Source organism: Ovis canadensis, chromosome 1 (assembly GCF_042477335.2).
Source record: "Ovis canadensis isolate MfBH-ARS-UI-01 breed Bighorn chromosome 1, ARS-UI_OviCan_v2, whole genome shotgun sequence".
Classification (NCBI taxonomy): Eukaryota; Metazoa; Chordata; class Mammalia; order Artiodactyla; family Bovidae; genus Ovis; species Ovis canadensis.
The window spans coordinates 42,986,474-43,002,880 of record NC_091245.1 but is presented as its reverse complement, the minus strand read 5'-3'; the positions used below and the strand labels follow the sequence as shown (position 1 = coordinate 43,002,880).

At 39.8% G+C, this 16,407-nt stretch overlaps 1 protein-coding gene across 3 annotated transcripts in view; it reads right to left on the bottom strand.

The window, feature by feature from the left end:
* Positions 1-16,407, bottom strand: part of SGIP1 (SH3GL interacting endocytic adaptor 1) — a 230,796-nt gene that overhangs the window by 92,709 nt on the left and 121,680 nt on the right. The gene's annotated exons all lie outside the window — the stretch shown is intronic.

Below are 16,407 nucleotides of genomic sequence, written 5' to 3'. Positions count from 1 at the left end.
TGGAGCTTACTCAAACTCAAGTCCACTGAGTCAGTGATGCCATCCAACCATCTCATCCTCTGTTGTCCCCTTCTCCTCCCACCCTCCATCTTTCCCAGAATCAGGGTCTTTTCAAATGAATCAGTTCTTTGCATCAGGTAGCCAAAGTATTGGAGTTTAACTTTGACATCAGTCCTTCCAATGAACATTCAGGACTGATTTCCTTTAGGATGGACTGGCTGGATTTCCTTGCAGTCCAAAGAACTTTCAAGAGTCTTCTCCAACACCACAGTTCAAAAGCATCAATTCTTCAGCGCTCAGCTTTCTTTATAGTCCAACTCTCACATCCATATATGACTACTGGAAAAACCATAACATTAACTAGATGGACCTTTGTCAGCAAAGTAATGTCTTTGCTTTTTAATATGCTGTCTAGGTTGGTCATAACTTTTATTCCAAGGAGTAAGCGTCTTTTAATTTCATGGCTGCAATCACCATCTGCAGTGATTTTGGAGCCCCCCAAAATAAAGCCTGACACTGTTTCCACTGTTTCCCCATTTATTTGCCATGAAGTGATGGGACCAGATGCCATGACCTTAGTTTTCTGAATGTTGAGCTTTAAGCCAACTTTTCAATCTCTGCTTTCACTTTCATCAAGAGGCTCTTTAGTTCTTCTTCACTTTCTGCCATAAGGGTGGTGTCATCTGCATATCTGAGGATATTGATATTTCTCCTGGCAATCTTGATTCCAGTTGTGCTTCATCCAGCCCAGCATTTCTCATGATGTACACTGCATATAAGTTAAATAAGCAGGGTGACAATATACAGCCTTGATGTACTCCTTTTCCTATTTGGAACCAGTCTGTTGCTCCATGTCCAGTTCTAACTGTTGCTTCCTGACCTGCATACTGGTTTCTCAGAGGCTTACTTTTCTCAAATAGACTTTGAAAATAGAAAATTATCCTTGGTATTATTGAAAGGAGCTGGAACATTCTATGAATGCATTGCAGCCTATCATGAATCTAAAACATGAGATTTTCCTCAAATTCCAATCTTGTCAGGGAATCTGGTACCTATTAACTTCTCTCAAGATACTCTGTCTAAAACCATCAGTTCTTTCATCCCATCCTTCGTTTGTTACCACTCCCCATGGGAAATGACAAATTATTTCCCTGGTGAGTGGTCCCTGGCCCCCGGGGATGCTCTTTTCTTTCCTCCACAATTTATTTATTTATTTGGCCACACCATGCAGCATGTGGGACCTTAGTTCCCTGACCAGGGATTGAACCCATGTTCCCTGCATTGGAAGTCTTAACCACTGGTCAGCCAGGGAAATCCCCTTCCACATCTTCTTAATAAAGTCTTCATGTCTTTTTCAATGTTTCATTTCCTAAATCCATCCTTTGCATCATCCCTAGAATTATTTTCTAAAAATAGTGAAGTGAATGTGTTACTCTGCCCTGCAAAAACCTCCTGAGTATGAAGAAAATAGAGTTCAAACTCCATTCTGTCATTTAATACCTTCATAATGGGCTCCAGCTCACCTTCACTCCCTCATCTTCCACTGCTGTCTGTATAAAATCTACACTTAGCTGCAGTCACTCCTTGACATCTCCTGAACATGTAGAACATTCATGCTTCCCTGACTTCTGCTCCGGCTGCTTCTCCAGCTTTGATGCTGTCTTCCTCTCCTTCAAATTGTTGTTGTTGTTGAGTCAGGAAGTCATTTCCGACTCTTTGTGACCCCACAGACAGTAGCCTGCCAGGCTCCTCTGTCCCTGAGATTTCCCAAGCAGAGATACTGGAGTGGGTTTCCATTTCCTACTCCAGGGGAATCTTCCTGACCCAGGGATTGAATCCTCACCTTCTGCATTGGCAGGTGGATTCTTTACCTCTGAGCCATCAGGGAGGCCCTCTCCTTAACACACCATCTTACTTATTCTTGAAGGCCAATAGCACTTCCTCCATGAGGCCTTCCCTAAGGTTCCAATCAGAGTAAATAGTTCGCTGGCATCTATTAGACCCAGAGAAGACCAGGTACACATGGCTAGTATATTTTTTGCAATTCTTATTTTACTCTGTATTACTTTGACATCTCCATTCAATTATTCAGTTCAGTTCACTCACTCAGTCGTGTCTAACTCCTTGTGACCCCATGGACTGAAGCACACCAGTCCTCCCTCCCTGTCCATCACCAGCTCCCAGAGTTTACTCAAACTCATGTCCATTGAGTCGGTGATGCCATCCAACCATCTCATCTTCTGTCACCCCCTTCTCCCCCTGCCTTCAATCTTTCCCAGCATGAGGGCCTTTTCAAATGAGTCAGTTCTTTGCATCAGGTGGCCAAAGTATTGGCATTTCAGCTTCAGCATCAGTCCTTCCAATGAACATTCAGGACTGATTTCCTTTAGGATGGACTGGTTGGATCTCCTTGCAGTCCAAGGGACTCTCGAGAGTCTTCCCCAACATTCAATTATTAACTCCAAGTAATGATTATGAATGGGCTCTATCTAGCCCCAAACAAGGCACACAGTCGGTGCTCAAATCATGTTTATGAATTTTCTTTTTGTGGTCATTAAAACATAATACAAATGTTTTAAGCACAATGTCTTTTAAAATCCAGAAAGATGAATTGTTCTCTGAAACAAGGCTGAATTGTATATAATATATAGCCCAAGGGATATGGCCCCAGATGTAATGGTTCCTTCACCAGCTTTTAAAAAAATAAAATTCACTTTGCTTCTATTTAACTGTTGATCTCTCTGCCCATTAGTGACCTCAGGGGCTAATATATGTTATCAAGACTGCAAGGAAGTGGCACGGCTTTGCACACACATTGATGCAGAGCTATGTGATTGGTTCTCCAGAGTGGAAAATTCTCCCATAGCAAAAAAATCCCTTGTGTTTCAGCATAACTGAGGATCAGCATAGGGCCCATGTCCTAGGTACTGCTTTCAGACCCAGACCATTGCTAACTAGTACAGAGAAATGAGAATTATTAAGATCCAGGATTTACAAACAAAAAGAATTTTGGGGTTAAAATCAGATAGCTTCAAAGGAGTTGTCATGGAGGGAGGTGCAAACATTTTTATATAGTCAGATGAATTTAATCCCTTATTTTCTGGATGCTATTGAATAAGCCATACTGTTTCTCCATTCCATTTTGTAAAGTAGGGATGATGCTATCTTATAGAACTGTCATGAGGATTAAAAGATGTGAATGATAGTGACAGGTAGTGCTCACTGAGACTTCACTATTATTGTTTAACTTTATGAGGTTGGTGTCATTGTTACCTCTTATCTACCAGTGAGGAAAAGGAGCCTCAGATGAGCTCCAAGATCACGTGGCCACAAAAGATGAGAGTGGGACTGGATCCCTGCTTCTCTAATTCCAGAGAACCTTGGCAGCGGTGGGTCGTTTGTTGTTTAGTCCATCGGTCATGTCCGACTCTTTTGTGACCCTACAGACTGTAGCCCACCAGACTCCTCTGTCCATGGGACTTCCCAGGCAGGAATACTGGAGAGGGTTGCTGTTTCCTTCTCCTGGGGATGTTCCCAACCCAGAGATTGAACTCATATCTCCTGAAGTGGCAGGTGGATTCTTTACCACTGAGCCACCAGGGAAGCCCAGTTCCCACGGTCCTTATCAGCACTGGGATTTAGAAACAACAGAGCTGAAAGCTTACAGATCACAGAGTCTGGAAAATAATCTTGGATTTTTCCAATGGAAGGAGTTAAATAGATCATGCTGGTCTATCAGAGCGGGTCACAGGGAATTAGGTTTTCAGAAAGTGAGCTTGAATTTCTAGGCATGGTTTTGAATCTGAGAATTAAACTCTGATTATAACGTAAATGTCTCAGCTTTTTTCTAGAATTAAGTGCATTTTATGAAATTAGAATCAGAAGAATAAATATAAACACAAGAATGCCAAGGGCCCTCCTCTCCTTCCCATTCTAGGCTGTATGTTGATTAAAGCATCTTTATTCCATATGTTGTTTTAATTGTTAGCAGCTATTAACACCTAGGCTATGCTGCTTGGGTTAAGGGTTTCTTCAGAGTGATAAACAAACAAAGATAAAACATGACAAGACAATTCTCCTTTGGGGAAAGCAAAGATATTTCTTGATTTAAAATGAACTATCATCAGAGTGGTTTCTAATTATGGAAAAGATAATAAAAGAAACGAAAAAGTGATGCATACTTCCAGGTACTCGTGTTCACAGAAATAGAGTAAGTGAATTTTTGGGTTGAACAATACATACACCTAAAATATAACCATTGTCTCTAAGTACAGAGATATTCCTGTGACCATCCTTGTGATCAAGGAAGCTTTCCAAGGAACACACAGACCCCTGCCCTCTGTGGATGGAGAGCCTCTCTCTGGGTGCATTATCCTAAATCACTTTGTTATGCAAGCAGTCTTTCAAGATAGGGCTTGTTGAAGCCTTCATTTCTACACGAAGAGCTAGAAATCTGCAGGATTTAAAAACTGAATTCTGTTTAAGACCCAGACCAAATCCAATAGTGGTGAATAGAGAAAATATACACCATAGTTTTAATGATCCTTTTATGGAGATTTTGTGTTCCAAATACACCCCTAAGGAACTAAGCTGCCATGGGAATTTTTGGTATCAAGTTTCATACAGTGGAATCAAAACTCAAAAAACTAGATCTAATTTAGAAGTTTTTTAAGAGTCTACAATTGCTTAACCTTAAAAATAGGATGGCTGTCTTTTGAATCTTTATATTTTAGCTAATGAGATTTTTTTATAGATATAACCACTTCCTATCAGTTATGTACAAATAGCCAGATATTAACAAGGAGCAAAAGGATTATTTATTTATTATTAATAAACCATTAACAGTTATCTATTGGTTACCTAATAAGGACCAGACACTATTCTTGGTGAACAAAACAATAGGAACAAGAGACAAAAAGCTTCCATTAACTTTTGGGGGAGAGGAAAGATAATAAATAACAAATATCACAAGTAAGCAAAGTGTTTAGGGTTTTAGAAGATGATACACGTAATTTCAAAAAGTAGAGTGAATAGAAGGGTTTGGGAATGGCAGGGTATAGAGTTTTGTGATTTTTATTATTTTTAAAAATTAAAAAAAATTTTTTAACTGGAGTATAATTGCCTTACAATGTTGTGTTTCTGGTGTACAATGAAGTGAACCAGTTACATGTGTACATATATCCCTCCCTCTTAAACCCCACCCCTCTAGGCCATCACAGAGCACCGAGCTGAGCTCCCCGTGCTATTCAGCAGCTTCCCACTAGCGACCTACTTTACATACGGTAGTGCACGTCTGTCAGTCCCAGTCTCCCTACTCATCCCATCCTCCCTCCCCTCTCTGTGTCTACATGTCTGTTTTCTACATCTGAGTCTCTATTCCTGCCCTGGAAATAGATTTGTGGTTTTTAAAAATAATGTGGTCAGGAGAGGCCCCATTGAGAAGGTGTCTTGGACAAGTTGAGAGGGGGTGGCAGTGCCAGTATCTGGGGGGAGAGGACAGCTCCAGGGAGCCAGGGAGGAGCAGGGTGAGGAGTGTGGCAGGTGCTAGTCTGGGGTCATGGGTGTCGCCACCCTGAAGGTCTTGGAGGCCACCAAGAGGACTGGCTTCACTCTGCTCCAATGTAGGAGTTCTCAGCAGGGACATTTAGTCACTTCTGATTGCTCAGAAGAGATGCTGATGAAAAAAGACCAGAAAAATGCCAGGGTGGGGCATATGTTGTTGTTTTTCATTACTCTCTGGAAGCTGATTTTGATTCCTCATGTACCATGCTAAAAATAAAATAGAGATGGACTTCACATGGGCTGGGAGGTAGAAAGAGAGTTTCAACTAGGCAAAGCAGAGTGTGGGCCGCCCATCTTGCCTTCCCTCTGTGTTGGCCACTTCAGGATGAGTAGCTCAGATTGCCATCCGTGGCTCTGCACCACTGCTGTGCTGGTGGCTGATTTGAAACAATAGTTCCTAAGGTCCATGGGCAGTTAGTGGCTGTCCTTTAGACAATATAAGAGACAGAAGGAAATCTCATCTTTATTCTTTTAAGAAATGAAATTTCCCCCAGTCACTGAGGAAACATTTTCTGATATAATTAATATGGGTGATTCATACTCTAAGATTTTTTTCTAAAACAATTAAAAAGTATATTCATTGCTGTAGATTATTTCTGGCACTAAAAAAAATTCTCCTTAGGAAAAAAGGAATAGGTACTTTTTTCTTATACTGCTATACTTAATTTTATACTATTACTCATACATGTGTAGAAACTACTTAGTATAAAAATAAATATAATAGTATAAGAGAAATAATAAAGTATCTATCTTTCCTTCTCAAGGTTAAGGACCACACGTGACTGAATTCTGAGACTTCAGATAAGAAAACAGATATTTCATTAGGATTTATGGGATTAGGGGAAGAGAATTATGACAAAAAACTGGCCTCCACAGAACACAACATATTAATAAACTTTAGAAAAGAGCCTACAAATGACTCCTGTAAGAGAAGAAACAGTTGTTAGTATTGTTTATCCATCCAATAATTGAGAAAAACTTGGCTTTAATTGAAGGGGAAGATGAAAAATTTGCTCTCTTTATAAAATAATGCAACAGATATAAGTTGCATTATACCACAATGAAACACCAAGGTCCATATATTTCCCACAGTGAAGAGCATCCTTCTGTCCAATCAACCAGCAAGTATTGTCTAAGTACCTGTATTGTCATGCCATTCAATTTCATAGACTCCAGAGGAAAGGCTCCTTCAAGGCAAGAGTGAGTAAACTTCTGGGTGCAGGGTTAGTCATCATAAATCCAACACTTACTGAACTATTCACAAGTTATGTTTCTGTCACAAACTTATTTTCCAAAACAATTGCTTCTTGAGTCCATTCTATCCTGAATACACCATAGCTAATAAAATGATTATAAATTAAAATCTATACTAGTAGGACTAACACAACTGAGGCAGAAGACCTTAAAGATAGAAAAATAACCTTTTAAATTATAATTAATGTTGTAATTGGGTGCATGTTCAGTCATGTCCAACTCCTCTGTGACCCCAGGGACTGTATCCTGCCAGAATTCCTCTGCCTGTGGAATTCTCCAGGCAAGAATAGTGGAGTGGGTTGCCATGCCCTCCTCCAGAGGATCTTCCCAACCCAGGGATCAGACCTGCATCTCTTGTGTCTCCTGCATTGGCAGGTGGATTCTCTACTACTAGTGCCACTTTGGAAACCTTAGCACTGTAACTAAAAGGATATAATTCAAGAATTTACTGCCTTTGGTTGAGGACTCCCTAATGTTTTTATGTGAGTCAATGCTGAGTCTATTGTTTCATTCAATTAGATTTTAAGTTGATTACAGAAGGTCTGAGAAGTTGATAACTGAGACTTAAGGTCTCCAACCCTAGTGTTCATGTTTCTGGAACCCCTAATCAGATAAAGTTGTCTGAAACAGTAGAAAATAATGAAAGAATCTACAGTTATGCAAGGAAATTCTAACTCATACACCTCACAAATGGAAGCAAAATACCATGTACTCAAAGGGTAAACCACTATTACTTGGAGAAATAATGACAAAGGCGATCCAGATTGAATTAATATTCTGCTCATTTTCAAGGAGATCAAAACATAGAAGAGCTTAGGGATTTCTTCTGACCATTTAGGTAAAAGGGTTTGGAAAAATGATATTCTAATTTTAAATGTCAGGAAATGGAAACAAGAGAGAATTCTCTAAGAAAAAATAATTAGTAATGAAAGAAAGATCAAACACACTTCAGATATGAAAAGAATTCTTCTGCAGATAGCCAATGACTTACTGTATGTAATTCAGGAAAGAAAACAATATATCAATAAAAGATCCCACCCAATTCCCCATCTACCGTGCTCTATAAGGCTTGGGAAAAAAGAGACACATCTCATATGTCAACTCCAAATGCTTTTGGTCAAGCTGCTTGCAATTCTGTCTACAGGGGGCTTCTCAGACAACCTCTGGGATGTGGACCTAGTCGCAAGATCTGCTGAGGGTTTGGAAGGGGAGTGGCAGCTTATACACTCCATGCTTGACATCCCTGGTCTAAACCCAACCCAAATCATGCTTGCCCTGTGAAGCTCTCCTTGAAGAGTTGAACCCAAGCTGAACTCCTCCTTTCCAACTTGCTGCCCTGGAGGTCTGCACTGAGCACTTATATCAGAATGCTTGCTATCTGTACCCTGCCCTGGCACCATGCGGAGTTTCTACCAGGGGCGAATGCCAGTGTGTAGGAGACTGGAGCTCTCCTCCCCCAACTGATGACTCTCTGTTTTTACTGAACTCAATGGGGTGCTGAACCTTCTGCCAAAGTGAGGACAGGAAAGGGGGTGGTGTTACCAAGCAGCAGCGAATTCAGGGATTTTGCTCCCTGGCAGGCTAATTTGAGGGTGGGAGGGTGGGTGGAACACCTGGAATAGGCAAACAGCACCAGAGTGTCTTCAGTTGCAAGCTAGCTATCTCCCCCTCCCCAGAGTTTGTGATGAAATAACTCCGTTTTGGATGGCAAATCTCCTGGAACAAGATGAAATGGATTGCCCCTTCACAACTCCATGTCAGTCTTTAATTCCTTATTGCGCTGAATTTTGCAGGGGAAAGGGAGGAATTGCTAGCACACATGCCAGGCTAGATCAACTCCCACTCTCAGCATTTCTATCAGCCCTCTTTTCCTTGCCTTTGCTCAAGTCCTCCCTCGCTATTTTTATTTTCTTCCTGCCTCCCACAAGTCTCTGAACTTAAGGAAAAGAGAAATGGAGCTGAGAAGGGAACTGCTACTTACAGAGCCCCTTCCTAAGTGACAGGCATCAAAGGGGAAATTTTGCAACATTATTTCATGTCATCTTTACATCAGTCCTGAGAAAGTATGTATTATTTTTCCTATTTTACAGATTTAGGATCTGAGATGCTTAGTGAAGGAGCTTGCCCATGGACACACAGATAATAAGATACTGACTCAAAAGCCCATGTTCTTCCTCTTTAACCAATGTGCTTCAAGGAAGTGCTTTCTTTCTTGGTCCCCTTGCTTTATCCTTAATCTGCTCCTAAAATAGCAATTTCCATAGAGATTATTGGGCTAGAAAACACAGCAGAATATCAAAGCTGAGAAGGATTTAAAGAGGACTGAATCACGCCCTAATTCAATATAGATGAGAATATATACTGTGTGATTAACTTGGCAGAAAGGAGGAAGTTGTTGGAGTTCAAGTCTTGGCCCTTTCTGCTGCCTCTTGATATCTCGGAGTTGATTTCTTCTATAAAACAGGGGGATCACCACTTCCTTGCCTGCTTAACAGCATAGTTTGCCCAATACATCTTTCTGATCATGACAGCTTTTGTAAAACATAAACCATTATTATAGTGAATCACTGACATAAAAAAATTCCTTGCTGATTGATTAATTAGGGGAAATGAAATATATATCATATAAAAACAAGGTGTCATTCCTTAAAATTTAAAATAGAGGTGACCCAGCAGCCATTAAGCCCGACTGACCCATAAGCTCAGCTTTGCTCTCTTGTCACATGGAACTTAGGAGGGAGTGTATGCTTGTACCCTGACATGGGCTCTTTAGATACCATTAAAGTGATAGCCTTCAAAGAGTTTGTGAGTACTCATAAATTATTTGTAAAATGTTTTGGATGATTTAATGTATTTTTCATTTTACCTCTGTAAAGAGAACCAATAGCTCCCATCAAAAGTAGTATAATATAGTGGGTAAGAGTTCATTTTTGGAATATGCTATATGTCCCAAACCAAAAACTAATAATTGTCTCTTGTAATGCATTTATCTCTTAAAGAAGGTAAAAATTAAAATGTTGAGTTGCAAAACAAAGGCAAATAATACTAGCTTTTAGGTTAATTGGGCTTCCCTGATAGCCCAGTTGGTGAAGAATCCACCTGCAATGCAGGAGACCCCAGTTCGATTCCTGGATTAGGAAGATCTGCTGGTGAAGGGATAGGCTACCTACTCCAGTATTCTTGGGCTTCTCTTGTGGCTCAGCTGGTAAAGAATCAGCCAGCAATGTTGGAGACCTAGGCTCAATCCCTGGGTTGGAAAAATCCCCTGGAGTAGAGAAAGCTACCCACTCCAGTATTCTGGCCTGGAGAATTCCATGGACTATATAGACCATAGCGTTGCAAAGAGACACGACTGAGTGACTTTCCCTTTAGGTTAATTACTTTAAAAAGTGTATCAATCTCTTAAATGATGTAGAAAACAAAAAAATGGAATTGTAAACTGTTTTTACAATGTTAGCTTTATAACTGCCATCTATTACTGAAATCTTATTTAAAAAATACTGTAGCAGGTAAACGTTCTGAATCAGAAAACAGATTTCTCAGTTTAAATCTCAGCAACTTCATTTAGTAGCTGTGACATTTCGGGTGAGTTAATTAATTCTTCTATGCCTCAGTTTTCTCATCTGTAGAATGGAGGTAAAAATAGTACCCATCTCATAGGTTGTTGTGAGGATCGGTTCCTTTCAGCTCAGGCACTCAGTCATGTCCAACTCTTTGTGACCCCATGGACTGTAGCTTGCAGTTTGATCCCCTGGAGGAGGGCATGGCTACCCACTCTAGTATTCTTGCCTGGAGAATCCCCATGGGTAGAGGAGCCTGGTGGGCTATAGTCCATGGGGTTGTAAAGAGTCAGACATGACTAAGTGACTAAGCATAAGGCTTAATCAATAGTAAAATCATTTAAATAATACTATCTACCTTTATAGGAGCCTTTTAAGAATTAAGGAAGAAGTGCCTGTAAAGTAGTTAGTATTTTGTAAGTAAATTTATGTAAGGCCCAAAGGAGTTACTCAGTAAATCATAATTATTATTAATCAGAATAATTCAGTTTGTTTCATGGTGACTATTCATAAATCTCATGGTCTCAAGGTCAGAGACCATTTAGAAAACTTACAATGGCAATTATGTTGCTGGTTGGCAGATCTGAAATGTGATCTGACTATATACCAAATGCTTCACATATATTAGTTCATTTATCCTCACAACCTGTCCATCTTGGGAGGCACAACACAGCATAGCTCATAGTTTCATTGAGTTAGACAAGACTGTGATTCATGTGATTAAGCCTTGACTGGGGGTTAAATGTTTAAGTAACTTACGCAGGATCATATGGATAATGAGTACAGAGCCAGAATGAAAACTCTGTTGTTATTCAGTCGTGTCCAACTCTTTGCAATCACCAGGCCTCCCTGTCCTTCATCTCCCTGAATTTGCTCAAACATGTCCATTGAGCCGATGATGCCATCCAAACATCTCATCCCCTGTTGCCCCTTCTCAGTCTTTCCCAGCATCAAGGTCTTTTCCAGTGTCTCAGCTCTTCGTATCAAGTGGCCAGAGTATTGGAGCTTCAGCTTCAGCATCAGTCCTTCCAATGAGTATTCAGGGTTGATTTCCTTTAGGATTGACAGGTTTGATCTCCTTGCCATCCAAGAAACTCTCAAGAGTCCACAATTTGAAAGCATCAAATTTTTGGCACTCAGCCTTCTTTATGGTCCAACTCTCACATCCATACATGACTACTGGAAAAACTACATCTTCATACAAACCTTTGTTGGCAGAGTGATATATCTGCTTTTTAACATGCTGTCTAGGTTTGTCATAGCTTTTCTCCCAAGGAGCAACTGTATTTTAATTTCATGGCTGCAGTCGCAGTCTGCAGTGATTTTGGAGCCCAAGAAAATAAAATTTGTCACTGTTTCCAGTTTTCCCCATCTATTTGCCATGAAGTGATGGGACTAGATGCTGTGATCTTAGGTTTTTGAATGCTGAGTCTTAAGTCAGCTTTTTCACTCTCCTCAATGAACTTCATCAAGAGGCTCTTTAGCTTCTCTTCACTTTCTGCCAGTAGAGTGGTATCATCTGCCTATCTGAGGTTGTTGATACTGCTCCCAGCAATCTTGATTCCAGCTTGGGATTCATCCAGCCTGGCATTTCACATGATATACTCTGCATATAGCATATGTACTCAGCTAAATAAGCAGAGTGACAATATACAGCCTTGACATACTCCTTTCCCAATTTTGAACCAGCCCATTGTTTCATGTCTGGTTAACTGTTGCTTCTTGACCTGCAGACAGGTTTCTCAGGAGACAGGTAAAGTGATTTGGTATTCCCAACTCTTTAAGTATTTTCCACAGTTTGTTGTGATTCACACAGTCAAAGGCTTTCACTTAGTCAATGAAGCAGTAGTAGATGTTTTTCTGGAATTCCCTTGTTTTCTCTATGATCCAACAGATGTTGGCAATTTGATCCCTGGTTCTTCTGCCTTTACTAAATCCAGATACATCTGAAAGTTCTTGATTCATGTACTGCTGAAGCCTAGTTTGAAGGATTTTGAGCATTACCTTGCTAGCATGTGAAATGAGTAAAATTGTGTGGCAGTTTGAACATTCTTTGGCATTGTCTTTCTTTGGAATTGGAATGAAAATTGACCTTTTTCAGTCCAGTGGCTACTGCTGAGTTTTCCAAATTTGCTGACATATTGAGTGCAGGACTTGAACAGCATCATCTTTCAGGTTTTTAAATAACTAAGCTGTAATTCCATCACCTCCACTAGCTTTGTTTGTAGTCATGCTTCATAAGACCCACTTGACTTCACACTTCAGGATTTCTGGCTCTCTGTGAGTGACCACACTGTTGTGGATATCTGTGGCATTAGGATCTTTCCTATATAGTTCTCCTGTGTATTCTTGCCACCTCGTCTTAATCTCTTCTGCTTCTGTTAGATCCTTGCTGTTTCTGTCTTTAATTGTACCCATCTTTGCATGAAATGTTCCCTTGTTATCTCCAATTTTCTTGAAGAGATCTCTAGTCTCTTCCGTTCTATTGCTTTCCTCTATTTCTTTGCATTGATCACTGAAGAAGGCTTTCTTATCTCTCCTTGCTGTCCTTTGGAACTCTACATTCAGTTGGGTATATCTTTCCCTTTTTCCTTTGGCTTTTGCTTCTCTTCTTTTCTCAGCCATTTATAAGGGCTCCTCAAACAATCACTTTGCCTTCTTGCATTTCTTTTTCTGGGGGATGGTTCTGGTTACCACGTCCTGTACAATGTTATAAACCTCCATCCATAGTTCCTCAGGCACTCTATCATATAATCCCTTGAATCTATTTGTCACTTTCACTGTATAATTGTAAGGGATTTGATGTAGGTCATACCTTACTGGCCTAGTGGTTTTCCCTATTCTATTCATTTTAAGTCTGAATTTTGCAATAAAGAGTTCATGATCTGAGCCACAGTCAGCTCCCAGTCTTGTTTCTGCTGACTGTATAGAGCTTCTCCATCTTTGGCTGCAAAGAATATAATCAGTCTGATTTTGGTATTGACCATCTGGAGATGCCGACGTTTAGAATCAACTCTTGTGTTGCTGGAAGAGGATGTTTGTTATGACCCATGCGTTCTCTTGGCAAAACTCTGTTAGCCCTTGCTTTGATTCATTTTGTATTCCAAGGCCAAACTTGCCTGTTTCTTCAGATATGTTTTAACTTCCTACTTTTGCAGTCCAATCCCTTATGATGAAAAGGGCATCTTTTTTTGGTGTTAGTCTAGAAGGTCTTAAAGGTCTTCATAGAACCATGCAATTTCAGCTTCTTGGGCATTAGTGGTTGGGGTATGGACTTTGAATCATTGTGAAACTGAATGGCTTGCCTTGGAAACAAGCCAAGATCATTCTGCTATTTTTGAGACTGCACCCAAGTACTGCATTTTGGACTCTTTTGTTGACTATGAGGTCTACTCCATTTCATCTTAGGCCCTCTTACCCACAGTAGTAGATATAATGGTCATCTGAATTAAATTGAATGCAAACTTAGTTCTGACTTATTTTGGAGGAAAAATTTGTATTCAGTACAGAACTGAGAGTTTGTAGTTAAGAACAACTCTCAAGGTAAGTCAGCTGTGATCCTTGACTCACCAAAGAACAAAAATAATGGAATTAACAGCAGCTTATAACAAAAGGAAAAGATGATATTTTACCAACAATTAAAATGTAGTGTTTGTTTCCTCAGTTCCATGAATGCTATAGGAGCTTCAGGATCAAGGTACTTCGTGAGCAGAACACATCAGTGAAGAACGTGATGAAAATTCTATGGGTTTTGGAAGAAATGGATATGTCTACCTCTAAGATCCTGTGAGGGGTAAGGAAGCCAAAAGACTGTGAAATGGAGGCCAGAGGAGAAGTTGGCTACATAAGACCTTATATTTAATCAGGACTGAGTGAAGAGAGGCAGGCATTTGGATCACAAGGGGAAGTTCAGCCTCTGTGGGCCACCTCCCATATCAACTATACATTATTTAAAATTTTATTATTGGAGTATAATTGCTTCACAACGTTGTGTTAGTTTCTGCTGTGCAACAAAGCGAATCAGCAATGTGTATACATATATTCCCTCTCTTTTAAGATAAGCTTGTAGTTAACATGAATGTTGAACAAAAATCTGTCCAATATTTCTGATGTTAGCTCGCAGTGCTGGCTTCAAATATTTAGTGAACTGATTTGAAGAGGGATAGAAAATGATGTCATTTCTCCGTGAAATGAATTTGGTGGGGGTGTACAGTATAGAATCCCACCGGGAATGCTAGCTTTCAACAGGGTTTGCTGAAGAAGCACCGTACTTACTCAAGGGATTTTGTTAAAACAAAATTAGGAATGCTAAAACAATTCAGGAATGCTTCTGGAATGGCTTCAAAATCAATCTACAGGCAGCACAAAAGTTATTTTATTAACGCATTTTCCTAGTTTGATACTCAGAGTAATTACTGATCTTGGCTTTACATGACTTTTGGCTATTTGGGTTTCCTGATTTATCACCATTTAATGATATTCTTAAAAATGTGCCCCAGACTCTGCAAACAATTCTAACAACAATAGAATGATCCCTCAGCATAGTATCTGATCCTACAATATGGTGTTTACTATATTAACTCATTCCATCCTTACAACAGCCTTGTGAAGTTGGTACAGGGTTATTTTCACTCACTAATGAAGAAACCATGGCTCAGGTTTTGTAACTTGTGCAAAGCAACCCCAGTGAAGAGGTAGAGCCCAGTTGTCTGAGTAATTGTGATGTCATTGAATTAACTATTTGCATTTCCCTCAAATTACCTTAAAGGAAATTAATGGTATCCCATTGCATGTTAAGATTTCTTTTTGTTGTTTTTGTTTTCTCCTGTGAGAAATCTTTTCCTTTTAAGAACAAAACCATTTGTGAAAGCTGTAATAGAGGTCGGTTTCTATCCTGAATGTAGAGTGTGGTACCAAGGGAAGCAGAGAGCAGAGTGATTTGTCCTACACCTCTGTTTCCATATTCTCCTGTAAAAGAAAAATCTTAACATTTTATTAACAGAAAGAGGGGACATCCCAACAACCACTGTGTGAGGTAGGTGTTCATTATTCCCATTTTAGTTATGAGGAAAGTGATGCTCAAATAGGTTTAAGAGACTTGCTTAAGTTTGCAAGAGGTTGAGTTCAGTCTATCAGATTCCAGTATCTTTTCTGCAAGACAAACTAGCACTGTATGCTAGGTCCTTCAGGGATAAGTACAAAGTCTCTGTTTGTGCTTAAAGAAATATCAATCACAAATGTCCAATATGGAAAAAATGGATTTAAAATTCCTCTTAAAGGTCAATCAGATTTGGTTCAAAATTATAGTTTAAGACAGGCAAGAGATTGTCCAAACCTCTTCAAATGAATTCAAGACTTGAGATACACATACATTATAATCCCATGACTCTCAATAAAGGAGCAAAAGTTATCTTAAAATATGTATATACAAGTATATATAAATAAATGCATACATACATATATACATAATAGTGTGATGGTTAATATTATGTCAACTTGGCTAGCTATCAGGTATCCAGGTTAGATATTATTTCTGGGTGTGCTATGAGGGTGTTTCCAGATAAGATTAGCATTTGGGTAGCATTTGAACTGGTAGACTCAGAAAAGTACATAACCCTCCCTTATGTGGGTCAGCATCATCTAATCTATTGAGGGTCTAAAGAGAAAAAAGGGTAAAGGAAGGAGGAATTCACCCTGTTTTTCTGCCTCACCATTTGTGCTGGGACATCTCTTCTCATCTTGCACCCTCAGACTGGAATTTACACTGTTAGCTCTTCTGGTTCTCAGGCCTTAGACTGAAATGAATTATACCACCAGCTTTCCTGGGCCTCCAGCTTGTGGACAGCATATTGTGGGACTTAGCCTCCATAATCATGTGAAGCCAATTTGTTACAACAGGTCTACCATCTATTATCTCTCTATCACATATATACATCTATCTATCACATATACCGGAGAAGGAAATGGCAACTCATTCCAGTATTCTTGCCTAGAGAATCCCATGGATGGAGGAGCCTAGCAGGATACAGTC